The sequence below is a fragment of the Drosophila novamexicana genome, unplaced genomic scaffold (assembly GCF_003285875.2).
Source record: "Drosophila novamexicana strain 15010-1031.04,08,12 unplaced genomic scaffold, DnovRS2.1 tig00000858-arrow-arrow-pilon, whole genome shotgun sequence".
In the NCBI taxonomy this organism is placed as follows: domain Eukaryota; kingdom Metazoa; phylum Arthropoda; class Insecta; order Diptera; family Drosophilidae; genus Drosophila; species Drosophila novamexicana.
The window spans coordinates 1,145,846-1,161,634 of record NW_020824829.1 but is presented as its reverse complement, the minus strand read 5'-3'; the positions used below and the strand labels follow the sequence as shown (position 1 = coordinate 1,161,634).

The 15,789-nt window shown below is 39.7% G+C and overlaps 1 protein-coding gene across 1 annotated transcript in view; it reads left to right on the top strand.

The window, feature by feature from the left end:
- The first annotated feature begins 420 nt into the window (after positions 1 to 420).
- Positions 421 to 15,789, top strand: part of LOC115764492 (protein unzipped) — a 38,147-nt gene continuing 22,778 nt past the window's right edge. The window contains exon 1 of the mRNA XM_030707579.1: positions 421 to 460. The gene's annotated coding sequence lies outside the window, so the exon portion shown is untranslated. The remainder of the gene's footprint in view (positions 461 to 15,789) is intronic.

The window sequence follows — 15,789 nt, the reverse complement described above, 5'->3', positions numbered from 1 at the left end:
CTATGACGTCATTCGCGCGCTACTTCGCTGCCTGTGTGTGTGTGTGTGTGTGTGTGTGTGTGTGCTTGGAATTAGAACAAACTGTTCATTTATTACGCACTGCACTTGTAGCTGAGAAAAGGCCTTGAACATTTAATGCCCCTCTCCCTACCCCGCCACACTTCTTTCAACCCACAAGACAGACACCAAGGTCGCGAGGCTTTGTTATCCCAGTTTTCATCGTGTTTTTATTTATATTCGGTTTTTTTCTCTTGTCCTCGTCGTTTCTCTTTTAAATAAATTGATATTGCGCTTTGATTTGCTACAAAAAAAATAAAAACAACAACAAATTCGATCAGCGTGAATATTAATCTAGTTCTTTTGTGTTTTCTCTCCCCCTACTCGTCCTTTTAGCCTCTACGAAATCCAAATAAAAATACAATTTTGCATTTGAGCTTAAAGCCAATTAAAATCAATTCAGGTGAGTAATTAATATTATCTTTTTATATAAATAAAATGTAAAGTTTATTTTCTATGCATTAGTATCAAATATCCCAAGGGGAAAGTCAGTTCAAAATTATTTGTATCAATTTGTCTATTAAGTTGATCATACGATATATGAAATGATTCAAGGCTCAATGAATTACTCATTGATTCATTTTGAATAATGCGCGTAAGTGCATTTTAGATTCAATTGAGCCAGATCATGTGCATTTATTAAATCGTCTCATCTGCATGGAATCCTATTTGGTAGCCTCAGGTTGTTTTTTGTTTAACCAAATTGTGTTTTGGGCACATTAAAACTTCAAAGTTGCCGAGCTAATGAATTTTTAATGCGCCCTAAAAATCTTGCGTCTCCTAAGTGCGCCTTCAGGAGGCGCCAGGAAGAAGCAGACGCGAAAGAAAAACTCACATAAATTTAACTGCAAAATGCGGGTAGCTTCACAGTTACAAAAAGTATTCCAAAATTTGTTTTTTTTTTTCACCCGCGCCGCCCACTCCGTCCGCTGGGGAGGCTGTAAATAACGGAACACCAGACAAGCACCAGACTGAACAACAACAACAACATCAGAAACGTGCAAAAAGCGTGTGTTCAACAAAGTTGTATTGGCGGGGTGTGCGTGGGGGGGGGGGGGGGGGGGGGATAACGGAAACCCTCCGTGTGTGTGTGTGTGGAGTACAGGAAAAGTTGCAGCTCTCAAAGGAATAAGAGGACATCATAATCAAAGGCTTTTATTGCGCCATCAAATAACCAGAAAACTGTTAGCTCAAGCGTTCCAGGGTTGTTGGGTGGAGGGGGGGGGGGGGGGGGGTGGAGAGGGGTGTTGGCAATACAGCAGAGGGGCTGCGGGTTGCTCTTTTCTGGGCCAGGCTGGAATGAAACGAAAAGGCCGGAAACCGGGCACAGACAATTTGCCTAGGCACGTTCGACCTAATAAGCAGGACCAAGAGTGTGGTGAGGGCAGTGTGGAAGGGGGGGGGGGGGGGGGGGCAGTTAGTGAGCAAAGTGCTTCCGTGTTGGAGGCCAAATCGATTTTTATTGATATTCCAAGTTGAATGCACCGTAAATTCGATTTAGTTTTATTTTTTGGCTATTGAATGAGGGGGGGGGGGGTGGTGGTGGTGATGGGGAATGGGGCCAACCAATTTTGGGGTTGCTGACAGAACACTCGAATGCCCAAATTGATTGCAACAGCGATAATTCTTAGACATACTTATATATGTATGTACACACACACATATATATATATATATATGTATATATGAAGATATACACACATACATACAACATAAAGTTCCTCGCAAGTTTTCGAAGGAAGCGCAAAATGTAAAAGGAAATACAAATGGTTTTCTGTGCGCTTTGACACGCACTTTCTTGATATTTGATAAGCTTCGTCACAATCTTTTTTTTCTGCATACCCTTTACCCGTTGAGAGTTTTTGAAAAGGGGCATATATTTCGAGATTTGAAATTTGTATTAAAACAATCAAACATAGATAGTTTTACTTTTCATTTTATTTATTTATTTTACTTCTAACGCTTTTCCACTACGCCAGAAGTTATTCAGCTTGTTTGCAGGGCATCTCCTAGTCAAGCAACCTTCTGACTTGCGCTCTCTGACTCGAAGCTCTGCCCACGTATTTTGACTTTCAACTATTGCCTTTGGCTTTGCCTGTTCGTGCCGCCCCTCTCGGCGCTCGCTTCCCTTGTCTCCTTAGCCTTTGTTGCCAGCTCTTCATTGGGCATCTTTTTTTTTGGTAGCTTTGCAAAACTTGTTTTAGTTCGTTTTTTTTTTTTGTTGGTTGTTGTCTTTTGGTGTTCTTTTGTTTGCTTAACAATTGTGCTCTATTTTTAATTTTATTCGTGTTTTATTTGTAGCTTCCAACACTTAAGACATTAGAGTTCTTCTTCTTGCTCTTTGACTCGCAGCTTTCAACTTCAACTCTGCCGCTCTCCCTCTCTCTCTCTTTGCCTTTCTCTAAACGGTAGAAACAATGGACACTTGATGGCGCCACCAGCTTCAACTGATTGTTGTTGTTGTTGTTGTTGTTGTTGCTGTTTTGAGCCCTTGGCCGAAAGTTAAGTGCTTTTGGGTCGAGTGCGATAAGCAGCTTTTGGGTTTAAGCTGATGGCTTTTGCGGGTCTCTCTTCCGAATGCTGGCAGGTCTAAGATTGCGGGCGTTCAATAATCCATCTGATAGAAAGCGAAAGGAAAGTACGTTGTGCTGATCTTTGATTAATCGGCATAAATTCGTCTTTTTGTGTACGAAAAATCCTAAAATCAGATAATGGAATTATGTATGAGCACAGCTTTACCAAATCATATGCTAGTTCCCTATACGGAACTTATCAATTTTGTGTCGTTTTTTGCTTATTTGGAATTAACCAACACTGCTTTCTAATTCAAAGGGCATTTTCGTGCACTTTAAGTAATCGAGTCGGCATTGAGTTACATTAGGAAAACAAGTTTAACTTTAATCTATTTAGTAGGCCTTGAAGTTCCGAAGGTGATTTGGGCTCTCAGTTTTTGGTTTTCGATTCAGTTGTCTTTCAACTCTCAGCCTGTGCATACAGCTGCTGGAACAGCTCATTTACTCAATTTTTATTTTGGTTAGTCTATTTTACATTATTTTTAAAGCTTCCTTTGCTTTTTATTTTGTCATATTTTTATGTTAAATACTACTTTTTTTGTGGAAAGTTCTTTCTGTTAAAAACATAATTTGTTTTTGTTCATATTCTACACGTTGCTGTCGCTTTTTATTTATTTTAATTTAAATATTTTTTACGTATAATGAAAATTAGACCTCGCTTTATTTAATGGACTAAGTTTCTCATAATGTATCATTATATTTTGTATGCATTTTTTGTTATGTTCAAAAGCACATCATATTCTCATAGCAAATCTTTGCCTAATTTGTAATGTACTGTTTTTTAATTTTTTAAGAGTATTGTCAACATTTTTCCTAAAGCTATTTTGGAATATTTTTTTTGAGTTACGTGGTGTTTTGTTTTTATTAAGTTCGAAAATTTGGTTTTAGTTTTTTCTATCTCCACGTCCTTAACCATGGTTGCTTTAATTTGTTTTCTATTTTTTGTATAGCAACAAGCGTTTGATCGCGTTTGGCATGAAAGTATCCTATATAAAAAAAGAAATGGCGACCTGCACCATATTATTTATTATTAAATTCGTATTTGGGCAAACTATAGCAACTGTTTCCCATAAATGCAGGTGTTTCGCAAGGAAGCGTCTCAGGGCCTGCCTTGTACACTCTGTTCACGGCTGACATGCCAGACACAACTGTTGCAACATAGCAACATAGCAAGAAGCTCATCAAAAGAGAAAGCTTCCCAACACCTGCAGTCGGAACTCAACCTCATTGAAGCCTGGTTTCTCCGTTGGAAAATAGAAGTGAACGCACTAAAATCCCTCCAAATAACATTTGCATTAAGGGCGATTGCCCAGAAGTTTTATTTAACGGTTCGGCAATTCCGTGAAGTGTCTTGGCTTGCATCTCGATTGGAGAAATGGAAAAATCATATAAAGGCAAAACGGCAGCAACTTAAATTCAAGACATAACGAATGTCCTGGCTTTTAGGCCGAAAATCCCAAACTAGCCTAGAAAACAAAGTACGCCTCTATAGAGCCATACTCTAGCCTCAAATTTGGACTTATGCTTTACAACTGTGGGGTACTGCTAGCAATTCCAATATATATATATTCAGCAATATCAGTCAAAAACATTGCGAACCATCGTAAATGCTCATTTCTACATCTCTAATGCAAGAATACACAAAGATCTAAAAATTCCTTATGTAAAAGAAGAAATTAATAAAACAAGTACAAAATACGTTAATGGACTTCACAACCACCAAAATAAAGTAGCCTTAAATCTGACAGTTAATAGTCTAACAGTAAGAAGACTTAAAAGAGTGCATATTCTCGATCATATACCAGATACATAATTCAAAGAAGTATAACTTTAACCTTACATACAAAATAAGTAAACTAGAATAGTGGGTTTCACTGGAAACTTTCTAATCCTGTTAATTTAAAGTTTAGCGAGCTATTGAAATGTACACAATTAAATAAAATGCTTGTTGGTTTAGTTGATCTCAATATTTATTATTTTATTTTTCTGAGCACGTTAACTTGTTTTACTCTTTAAAGTTCAGTAAAAGCATTTCAGTATCAAAACTGAAAATAACAAAAGTCTACTTGGTCATTGTATCTTTTGTATCCTTCATTATTCCAACACTAACTAAATTTACTTATTGTCTTAAGACAGAGTGTAAATAAATAAAATGTTATACAAAAAAGAAACATTTATTTGTATAGGAAATCGATTGTTCCTTCTCATATAACTCTTCTTCGTATTGGTTGAGCGCTATGATATTTTCATTTTTTAATTCTAATCATCTCTTTCAAGTTAACTATTTTTAGCATTATGCGACTTCTAGATTTTCATATATATCACTATCACTTTTAAAATTGGTAATTTGTATTTTCAAGGTGATGGGTTTTCTTACGAATTTATTATAAACATTGTTTTCCGCTCGAAATAATTTGGACATTTTTTTTTAGGAGATACATGGAGAGCTTGTTTAATACATTTAAAAGTAGAAACTTTAACTCTTTTTATGTTATAAATGTATTCGCTACCATTTTTGCCTCGGCATGTGACCACTTAAGGTACATCATATCCATCTCCATGAATCCATAGTTGCTTAAAATTAATTTTTAAACATTTTATACTTTTAGATTACATGTTTATTTTAAAAGCTCACACGTTTTTTGAACATTTTAATGTTTAAGACGTCGTCTCTTTCCCTTTCCGTTTTGTGTTAAACGGTGACTTCAAGAGTTTCATCATATCCCTCTCCATGTCCTGCATAGTCACGAGTTTTGTGTTTCCACAGCAAAGCTGTTTCTTGAAGTAATTTTATGTTATTTAATTTTATTTTAATATTATTATAATTATATTTTTTGCTTTTAAAATAATTTGGAATATTTATTTTCTCTCTTATAATATATATCATTTGCCTCAGTACGTGACTATTTGCTTTAATTTTTGAATTTATTGAAATTTGTAATGTATACGAATTTGATGGTTCTTCAAAATATTTTATCTATTACCATTTTGTAGGCCATGTATTGCTTGACATTTGATTTTCCAAGCCCACTTAGCTCTTTCAAGGAAACTTTTCCATCTCCACGACCTTCATGGGACACGAATTTTTATTCGATTTTCAATAGCAAAACATTTTCTTATTTGTGTATAGTTTATGGCATATCGTGATAACCAGACATGCCAAATAATATGTCAGCGTGTACTTATCTCCCCCAACAATAAAAACTTGCCCTTTAGCTTCACGCTGCATTTAAAATAATATCAGGACCTCATCTTTATTACTATTGCTCACACACACACCGTCAACCCTCCCCCGCAAGCCCTGACCCATCATCGCCCTCGGGTTTGACCTTTGACAACTGAACGCGCGCGTCTCCGTCCGCCCTCACTAACAAGTCACAAGTCTGACGTCCATCAAATTAGTTCATCGATTTGCTTTTGGCAGTGCGTGCGACAGGACACGTTGTTGTCTCCGAAGGTCCTTAAACTCATTCGGCCAACTTAAATGCACATTTCCGTTACGGGCTGAGGGCGGCACGGGGGCGGGACCGCTGCGCGACTTGGCGCCACATTTAAAAGGCCATTAAGCAAAGCCCCCAGCCCGAGAGAGAGCTTCAAACCTACCGCAACCCAGCGAAAACGGCGAACTATAAACGAGTGCATATAGATATAGAATATGTATATATATATATATCTGTATATATGTACAATGTGGGACACTCGGCAAAGCGGAATCGCGTGCTCGACGCAAGTTAATTGAGCCCCAAATGAAATTTCATAATCAACATGGGCAAAATTGAAAAGAAACAAAGAAAAAGCCAAGCGCAATGGCAAAATTTATGAGTTTTTGGGACTCCTGCGTGGAGCCAGCGAGGCTATAAAGTACACTCAGAAAAATCGGCATGAATATACTTAAATCAACATTGAATCATATACTAAAAGTAAATGTTAGAAAAAGTTTAAATATATTTGGTGAAAGAATATGCATGGTTAAAAAGAGACTAAAGCTTTCTAAATTGAAGTACAAAAGTTCTAAGATTAAGAATGTTTGAAATCAAATAAAATGTTTTTGAAAGTCGAACTTGAAATTGACATATTAATGTCTACATTTTTGACGTTTTTTCGCACTTATTTGGAGCGCGAGAATCAAAATTTTTTCTCCAAGTGTCGAATCGCAGGCATTCGACAATGGAATAAAAGTTATGCGTGCGGCGGCGGCGGCGGCGGCGGCGGCGGCACCAGCTTCAAGGATGACTCATGACTGGGGCTGCGAGGCGGCCTTCACAAGGATTCAATCTGCGCGCAAACAATGCCAGGACTCTGGGACAACTGTCTTTGGGCTTTGCGTGGCTTTTGTTGCCGCAACAACAAAATGAATTAACTCTGAACTTTGTTCATATGTTTTTTTTATGATTCTTTTTATTTTTTTGTTGTTGCTCCTTTTTGGCACTTTGTTAACAGCAATTGTCCTTCTACTCCTTTCCGGCTTTAACTGACACTCATTGGATTTGTGTGTGTGGGTGTGTGTTGGTGTTGTTTGTTTTCCGGCGGTTGTCCTTTTGCTCAGCTGTTTGCGTGGCGCAAATAAGTTTCATATCCTTGACAGCACACTCTACCATTTCCTCCGAGCGCCCCAACCAACCAGACAGGGGGGCGAAGAACAAACAGCGCCGTTGGCGCCATTGTCGTGTCATCGAAGCCAAGACACAGGCAAATGTGTCGGGCAGAAGAAGGATAGTTGATAACTACTCTATCCCCACCATTTATAGTTACCAGCTGTCTATAATACTGAGTGAAGGAGAGCGGGCAAGGCAGCAAAGGAAACACTTAACATATGTCAGAAAGGGACTAGGATATCTGTCGGCAAAAGTTGTGCAGAGTTTAGGTTCTCGGCTTTAGGTGCAGACCTTGGTAGTTGTGGTGTCTAAGTGACCCATTATGACAACTGAATAACGAAAATCTAGGCTCTAATCCAGCTCCTTCTCAGAATGGATGCCGTTTTATCTTAGCCAAGTCCAAATGGTTTCGTTGTTAGCAAATTTATCTAGTTCAACATTATTCCTTTGCCCATTCAAATCTTGCAAGATCTATTCATTCTTAAAGGTATTTCCGCATTCTTTAAAATTGTATCATACTGAAGAACATTTGTAAACTTCTTCAAACTCAAAATGACTCGTGCCTAAATTGCTCTCATTTCCAGGAAATTGATGTTCGTCTTCCAATTAGTTCAAGCATTTTTTTAAGCCATGACTAAATTGTGCCAGATCCACCCACAAACTTGTAAGTGGCCCGCTAAATCCAATCAGCATAGTTATGAGTCTCTCTTGTGATGTCATCAATTTGCCAGTTGGCATATATTATGATAATATGGTCAAGACCTTGAGCTTAGACTCTCATCATCAACGGGGCAAGGCGAATGCGCTGCTTATGACTCACTCATCGATTGTTTTCTTCGCTTCCAGCTGATGAACTTTTCACTCTTTTTTATTTACTTTGTTTTTTGCATAGTTTTGTGCATTTATGTGCGGATATTTCGTGCCGTTTATTGAGCTAAATTGCGCTCTATTGTTAAAGCGAATGACAATTAGCTATGGGCCAGATCTATTCTTCAGTTGCTTTGAAACCTTTTGTTGTTTTTCTTTTATATAAAGTGTTATTTATAAGAAAGCCAAAAGTCTCGCTTAAATCATATCTTTTATTTCTTTTGTAGCCAATTTTAGCTGAATATTCATTAGATTTTAACGAAATTTTTATATTTAAATAGAGTTCAGATAATTAGTCGTTATTATAAAAACCAAGTTGATTAATGTTCGTAATATTTGGCTGAAACATAAGGTCGCAAAGTTTTGGGATGATAAATGAGAAAAGTCTGAATCAGATATGATTATTGGGCTCGCAGATTAAGCTGCTGCTTGACCAAGCGTATTATGTGGCTTCTGGTTGTGGAAAACTCATTTGTTGCCACGGAGGCAACATTGATGGGTTTCGTTTCGTAATCGTGTAATATGTCGGCTAGGATATCTTCTATCTGAAGGCTGGAAGTGAATGTTTTAGCTAGAATCTCGCCCTCGGCATGAATCACGCAACAAAGTCGCAGCAGCTACTTTGTGGCATGCAGCATGTGCTGGCTGGCAGGGTTTCGCAGGACCTGCATGGGAATGGGCGCGCGTGAGCTGCGTCCTGCGACGGAGATTCAGACGACGAATCGTCGAGACAAGTACGCAAAAAATGCCTGCGAGCCAACTAACAACTGCGCGACTGCGGCAGCTGCTGCCGGTTCTGCCACGGCTGCTGCTTCTTCTTCTACTTCTACTTCTAGTGGCATTGTCCTTGCTGTCATCCTGGCGAGGGGTGGTTTACTCTGCTTTTCGGCTGCGTTGTCTGCGCCTCGCTTACAGCATTTACACATTCCTCCCCCTGCCCCTACCCCTGTTGCTGCTGCTGCTGCCGCCGCTGCTTGTTGCCACTCGCAGCAATCGTTGCTTCTATTTTTTGGGCAGACAACAACAACAACAACAACAACAACAACAACAACAACAGCAGCAGCAGCAGGAGCAGCAGCAAGGACCGGCCGCAGGACGACGTCAATGTGCGCTCATCCTCCCGACCAGACACGGGGGTTGGCTTGCGGCATGCGGCACTCGCTTATATTTTATTATTTATTTTCTATTTCATTCTCTATTACGCTTTGGCCTGCTGCTTCTGCTGCTGCTTCCTCTTTCAATTGGCGTTTCTGTTGTGTTCGCCCGTTCGCACAGTTTTTGGCTTTGTTTTGGGGCGACCAAACAACACTCTTCGGACGATTCCTTCAACGCGTTTCGAGTGAAATTCGCCTGCGGCTGAGAATCTGCACAGTGGTGGCTAAAAAATTGAGCATGGCCTCGATTGAGTTCATTTTCACAGTACTGGGAATTCTTAAACTTATGGCAATACTTACATATAAGAAGTTATATATATGTATGATAAACTCAAGCCTTTAAAAATGATTTTAAAATATCTCATGCACAATAATTCGCAATCGTCAAAATATATATTGCACATTTCTAAACCAGTCTGGGATATTTGTTTCCTTATAAATGTATTTGATATCATTTATTTGTTAATATAATTTTACTTGAGTTTAATTGAAAGCTTTCTTTATATATTTGTTAAATAAAATGGTTTTTTTTTTATGATTTCCTTATAAATAAATATAAATCAAGTTTAATGTCTTTCTTTTTTTAAACCCCTAGAAAAAGCCGCTCTGAGTTAAAATTGTCCATAGTATTTTCTTATTTTGAAAAAATGTCTACCTCACCAAAATCTTCTTTTCTTCTCAAGAAACAACATTTTTCACCCATTTAAGCTCGAACAAACCTCTTTAAAACTGCCAATTGAAAGGCTTCCGCTTATTTTACAACACTTCAAAATTTAAGGTCTTTACTTTGAGTAAAAGAATTTTTGACTGCATTTCCGGCGTTTGTGGAAATTATGAAATTTCCGGGTTATTTACTGAAGCAAGCAAGTGCCAAAAAGAAGAGGAAATATTTATATACATATCTTTGTTGGATGCTGGATGAGTGTTTGACTGGTTGGTGGCCACCCATTATGAACCGGCTGCCAGTGCCAGCTGCTGTCCTGGCTCTATTTTCGGTTTGTTGACTTTTGGCAGCGATTCCCAGGACACAGGACACGGGACCTGGTGTGCACCGCAGGCGCCATTGGCGATGAAATGCGTAAAGGGAAAACCGCACGCGTCGCCACGGCTAATGTCAGAGTCCCAGATCCCAGATCCTGTTGCGATATGGCAGCGGCGCCCGCCGGCAATTACTTCACGTTCTGTAAACAAACAAACAAACGAACGAACGCGAGGCACATAAAATTAATTTCTACATTCAAAAGTCGGCGACGAAATTGTTATTTTGCGTGAAATTTCTCGACACCGTCACGAGGCTCGTTCTCAATATATGAAATGCGGCTCTACTTAATGGCATATCCTGCGGTGCCTGCGCAGCGACTGGCAATGGAAACCACCCCGCACTGGACACCCTACCAAATAGCCTTTACTTGCCTTCCTTATACCCTGTAGCTATTGAAAACCGTTATGGCGGTATAATGAAATTAATTTAGGCCCTGTTTTTGAGAGTTCCTAGTCAAGTTTGTTATTTAAATTCCCGTTTAAAAGACCCCTCCTTGATTTTGGGTATAAACACAACAAAATAAACCATCTTTAAGTTCTCCAAATTTCAAAGAGATCGAACTCTAAACACCGAGTTTACATGAGAAACACATTCTTTATAGTAGTTCGTATAAATAGAATATTATATGCTGTCTAAAGGGTATCTTCCAGTCTGGCGCTCCCAACAGCAGTATTTTTTTTCCTTTTGTGTTTTTGTATGAAATTTTGAAAATTACTCACATTGCTTTGGCTTTTGTTTTTATTATTCCTTATCCTGGTTATTGGCTGCCTTTCGGGGGCGGCTTTTGCGTGCCTTGAATATCCTTTGGGTCGATCCCTTTTTTTGTTTTGCTTTTGTATTGTGAGGTCACATCGCTTGCATTCTTGCAATTAACATACTCGACACTCTCTCTCTCTCTCTATCCCTTCCCTCCAATACTCAAGTGCTCGAGTGTTTGACATGCCTTTGATATTGTTGCTGTTGCTTTCGAGTTTCAAGTTTACTTTAAAGAAGCGTAAACAGTTTAGCTTTAGTACCCAAAAGCGTAACTCAAATGGAAATAATTGCCATTTTGGAGTGGTACAAAGCAGATGGCATGGGGAGTGGCTGTTGGTTGACTTGGAAATAATCTTAAGTGGGCACAGAGCTGTCATATTGTTAGGCAAATTACAAACAAATCGAATGCTTAAATATAACTGATTGGGGTTTCAGTGTGCCTTAGAGATTTTAAGTGGGGTGCTAAATATATATAACCGATATAAATTTAATTCTCTAATGAGGGTATACTTGGCCATAAGCCAATTAATTTTTATGTAAATAATAGCATATCACACAGAGTGTGAACTATGTTTTCTCTAGCTTTGTTATTTTTCGATGCTTGATGTTTAGAATTCTCAACAAGTTAAAGCACTGATGGGCACAATGGTAACCTACACTTGAATTCTTAACAAGTTGAAGCAGGAGGCACACAAATTCTCAACAAGTTAAAGGAAGAGGCACTCAAAATAACGTATACTTCGAACCGTGTGGCTTTATATTGTTATTGGGCATAGTTGAGCCTCCTTATTAATGATGTTATTTAAATTATGACCTGCATCTGAAACCTTATACTAGTTATACGTTCCAACAGAGTTTCTATATTTTTTCCAAAAATTGGAACGATGCATTGCTTTTTCCTTTTTGTCTCTCCCGCTTCTCTCTTTAATTTCTGTACCTTTTTGTGTTACAAATTAACGACTTTGGCCATAAAATGTCATAAAACATATTTGCTAATTAATTATGGAGGCAAATGTCTCTTTTATGGTTAGAGCCCATAAAATTTTATAGCATTGCAGGTGTACGAAAAATGAAAATAAACAAACCGCAAGCCCGTTAACCGTAAGTTGACCAGCCCCGCCTAAATGACAGTGACCAGTTCGGGGGGCTTGTGCCGGCCATTAAGGTGTGAAAAGTTCATAATTTCGCCCTTTGAGCCCTATTCAACATTTGATTGAGTAATTGACCGAATGACAGACGACAGGCTGATTCATTATACAACAATTTCTCTTTGCAAATATTCCAATTAATGTTAGTCTAAAAAGTGCGCCGAAAATAGGCAATAAAGGCTTGGCTACCCAGTGTTGTCTCAAGCGCTTGTTAATTACTTTTAAGCTCAGATAATTGCAGCAACGCCTACGCGTCGCACAGTTGCAAATGTATCTGGTGGATTGTGTGGATTATTTTGATTGCTTGGCGTCATACTTTTTGCTTAGACTGTGCATAAAACGGAAGCTCATTATTAGCTTGGCCATCAGCACAACTAACAAACGGCATTTTAATTGAGCTGACAACTATGTGTGTGTGCCTGCTGTGTGTGTGTGTGTGTGTCTTGTGTTTGCTGTGCTATTTGCTGGTATTTATGACAGCTGACCAAGGAGCACTTGTCCACAGATAAAGATATATGTGCATACACATAAATGCCCAAAACATGAGCTCACTTTGAGGTACTTGGACACATCTGGCATGCCAGCTGTGCGTGTGGGCGTGACAATATACAAAACGACAATTGAACCTGCAAGTTAAGATTTGTTGTGACAAAGCCTAAGGCTCAGTCTGTTGCTGTTGCTGCTGCTGCTGATGGCATTGTTGTGGTTAGCTGCCAACTCATGCGGTTTGCTCGGAGATAATAGATTTATTTAGTGGACTGTATAATATGCCCAAAGATGCTGCTGTACCTGTCAGGTAGTACTTGATTATAATTGAAAACACTTAGAGAACTCAGAAATGGTTAAGAAGCTATACGAGTGTTTAAACAGTAAAGCTCCGATCCTTTCCATAGGAACTATATGATATGCTAGTCCGACTTTTCTACTACATAGCAGCACAGTATGCCTATGATTTCTCCCACTTGAAAGTTTTATATTTGAGGCACAACTGTTTTGGAAGGCAAATTTGCTGCGGCTCGAGTTTCAGTTAGATTTTTTCTTTTGCAACTGGCTGAGTTTAATTTTCGGCATATAGTTAAAACATTTGATTGCTTGGGTCAGAATTATGCTTAGCATCGATTTATATTTCAGCAATCGAATTTCTTTACCGAATCTCTAATTTCTGCTCCCGCATGATTATAATTTCACATTTGCGGTTGCCGCTTGTTAAGAACCGCAAATTTAATCAACTGCTTGCCCAACCCCCTCTCTATTTCCCTCTCTCTCTCGGAATGAACCACATAAATCAATAACAAACACACACAACTGCATTGACCCAGTCCATTGGCCGGCACCATTGACCACAACTAGATTATAGAGCCTGCTTCGAGCCGAGTCCTGTGCTCAATTATGAATACCTAGAGGTTGCTTCTACAGAGGTTCAGACGAGAGAGTGCGCTAATTTGCATTGGGCGCAACAATTGTTGGTCAGCCGCATGGAAAATTGGCCAAGAACCTATCAAATGTTGGTCAGGTGAGCGAGGGAGACTTCGGTCAGGGGCAGCAAATTTTCTAATAGCAATTTAGTTGGGGACAGCACGTTTAATTTGCAGCGACAAGGATGCCGCATACAACAAGCTGCCATGTCAAGTGCCCAAGGAAGAAAAACAGAGGGAGAATCGAAAGAAAAACCAACAAGAGGAGTCACAACATGGACAACATGCATGTACATGACATGGGAGCATGGCAACATGGACATGGCGCCAACATTCGAGTATTCTGTTCAGAGCGGGCGCCACTCAAATTGCGTAGAATGTACTACAACACCGCCACCCACTTCCCCACTCAAGTGGTGCAACAATTTGATTTGCCAAGTGCTTGGACTATTGATTTTTTTCTACCATTGTTGTTTTGGACATACTTTACATGAGGGTATGTCACGAGTTGTTTTGGATTTAGATAAACATAAGTGCTTGGGCCGGGTGCCACTCGTGTTATCAGCAATCCACTCGAAATGCCACACTTAAAGTTGCAGCCGCTTATCAGCAACTGCTTTCTGTTAAAGCTTGCCTTGGCCCTGGCTGAGACGCGAGGTCTGGGTCTCGGTCGAGGCTGTGGCTTTGGCTCCGGGCATTCATAAATCCCATTTGGCGGGCAGCAATTGCAGTCGTCTGCGGTCTCTGCAAAAATATGCAATTCAGCATGAATGTGAGCGCCGGGGAGGGAGTTGGGTGCAGATTCAAGGGGCTGGGGCATATCGAATTCAGTGCCTCCGGATGCGGCGTTATTGTGGGTGAGTCGCTGCGAGTTGGCAACAGCTGTGCCCAGACACACACCTTGATGGTTTCTGGGCTTAAGGTTGGGCTGCCTTTTTGCTTTGTACAACTTAAATTTAGCGTGAACTTTGTAAACTCCGCTGCTGCTGCTTTTTCTTCTTCTGCCTGGCTAAGCCGTCGGAAAGGAAAGTGAAAAATCTGCTCAAGGTTTGTAAAGACTTCCTTTGTATTGTGGTTCTGGTGGTTCCATTTGCCGATGCTGGAAATAATAGCACAGAGCACAAGTTGAATGTGCCCCAAAGTGTTGGGCGTCAAGGGAAATGTTAGCGGGAGCAGGGAGTGGGTTGTAAGGGGGCAAAACAAATTGGTTTCTGGTTTGAGTGCAACATATGACAAAACTTTCAATCAATCCTGCATGTAAGGGACTTTTTTTTTTAGGATTTATGGAGGTTTAAGATAAAAACAGATGCAAAGGTTTGAAAATATAGAGAAATATATCATAATGCTGATGTTACAATTAAATTCTTCAAAACAATTAGTTTAGCAAGTGCGCATGAGTTGCTCGACTTTGTCCTGCCTCTTGCTGATTTATTTCTAATCTGAGGAATCTAGCGATACAAACTTTGCCCAGATGTGCATACCTTATTTGTCTTCCTTCAAGCAGAGCCCACAGGAGAAGGCGCATCTTGACTAACAGATGCTCTGTCAGGAGGGAAATCATAATCTCTACCTCTCAAGCGAGATATTAATAGGCAGCTAAGCTTATCAAGAGTCTACAATAAAGATGCCACCATGGATTCGCTCGCGATTCTTACAGAAAGTTTTCAGTCCAATTGAGGGGGAATCTAACTTTTCTCCTGCTAACTACTTGATTGCCTATCCAAAGTGAAGGTCTGTTTCTTATGGCATTGTCCATGGAGTCCAATTATTTAATTGAACATTGTCTTAAACTGAGACGTGAGGCTAAAGCCACAATGCCAATAGCAAAGCCATTGCGAACTGTAATTTGTAATTGAGCTTACAAGCAATCCAATTGATTTCTAGGTTCTCAATTATGATTGGACTTCTGCTCTATGTTTACTGAACTAAACCGATTTGCAGCTTATGCTCACATCCGCCACACACACACAAACACATGCTCGCATTCGCTCACAAATTGCATTTGACTTTGCGAACCTTTCTCCGACTTTGTTGGCTTTTGGTCGGGTGTAAGCTCCAATTTCCTACCGGCGGCTTCTTTGTTCTATCGTCTTTTTAATGGTCTTGGCCCCGGCCTGTGGCCACGTGCAGTGGCTCGTTTGGTGGCAACTCTAAACGGGTTTTCCATTTTTAACCACCGCAC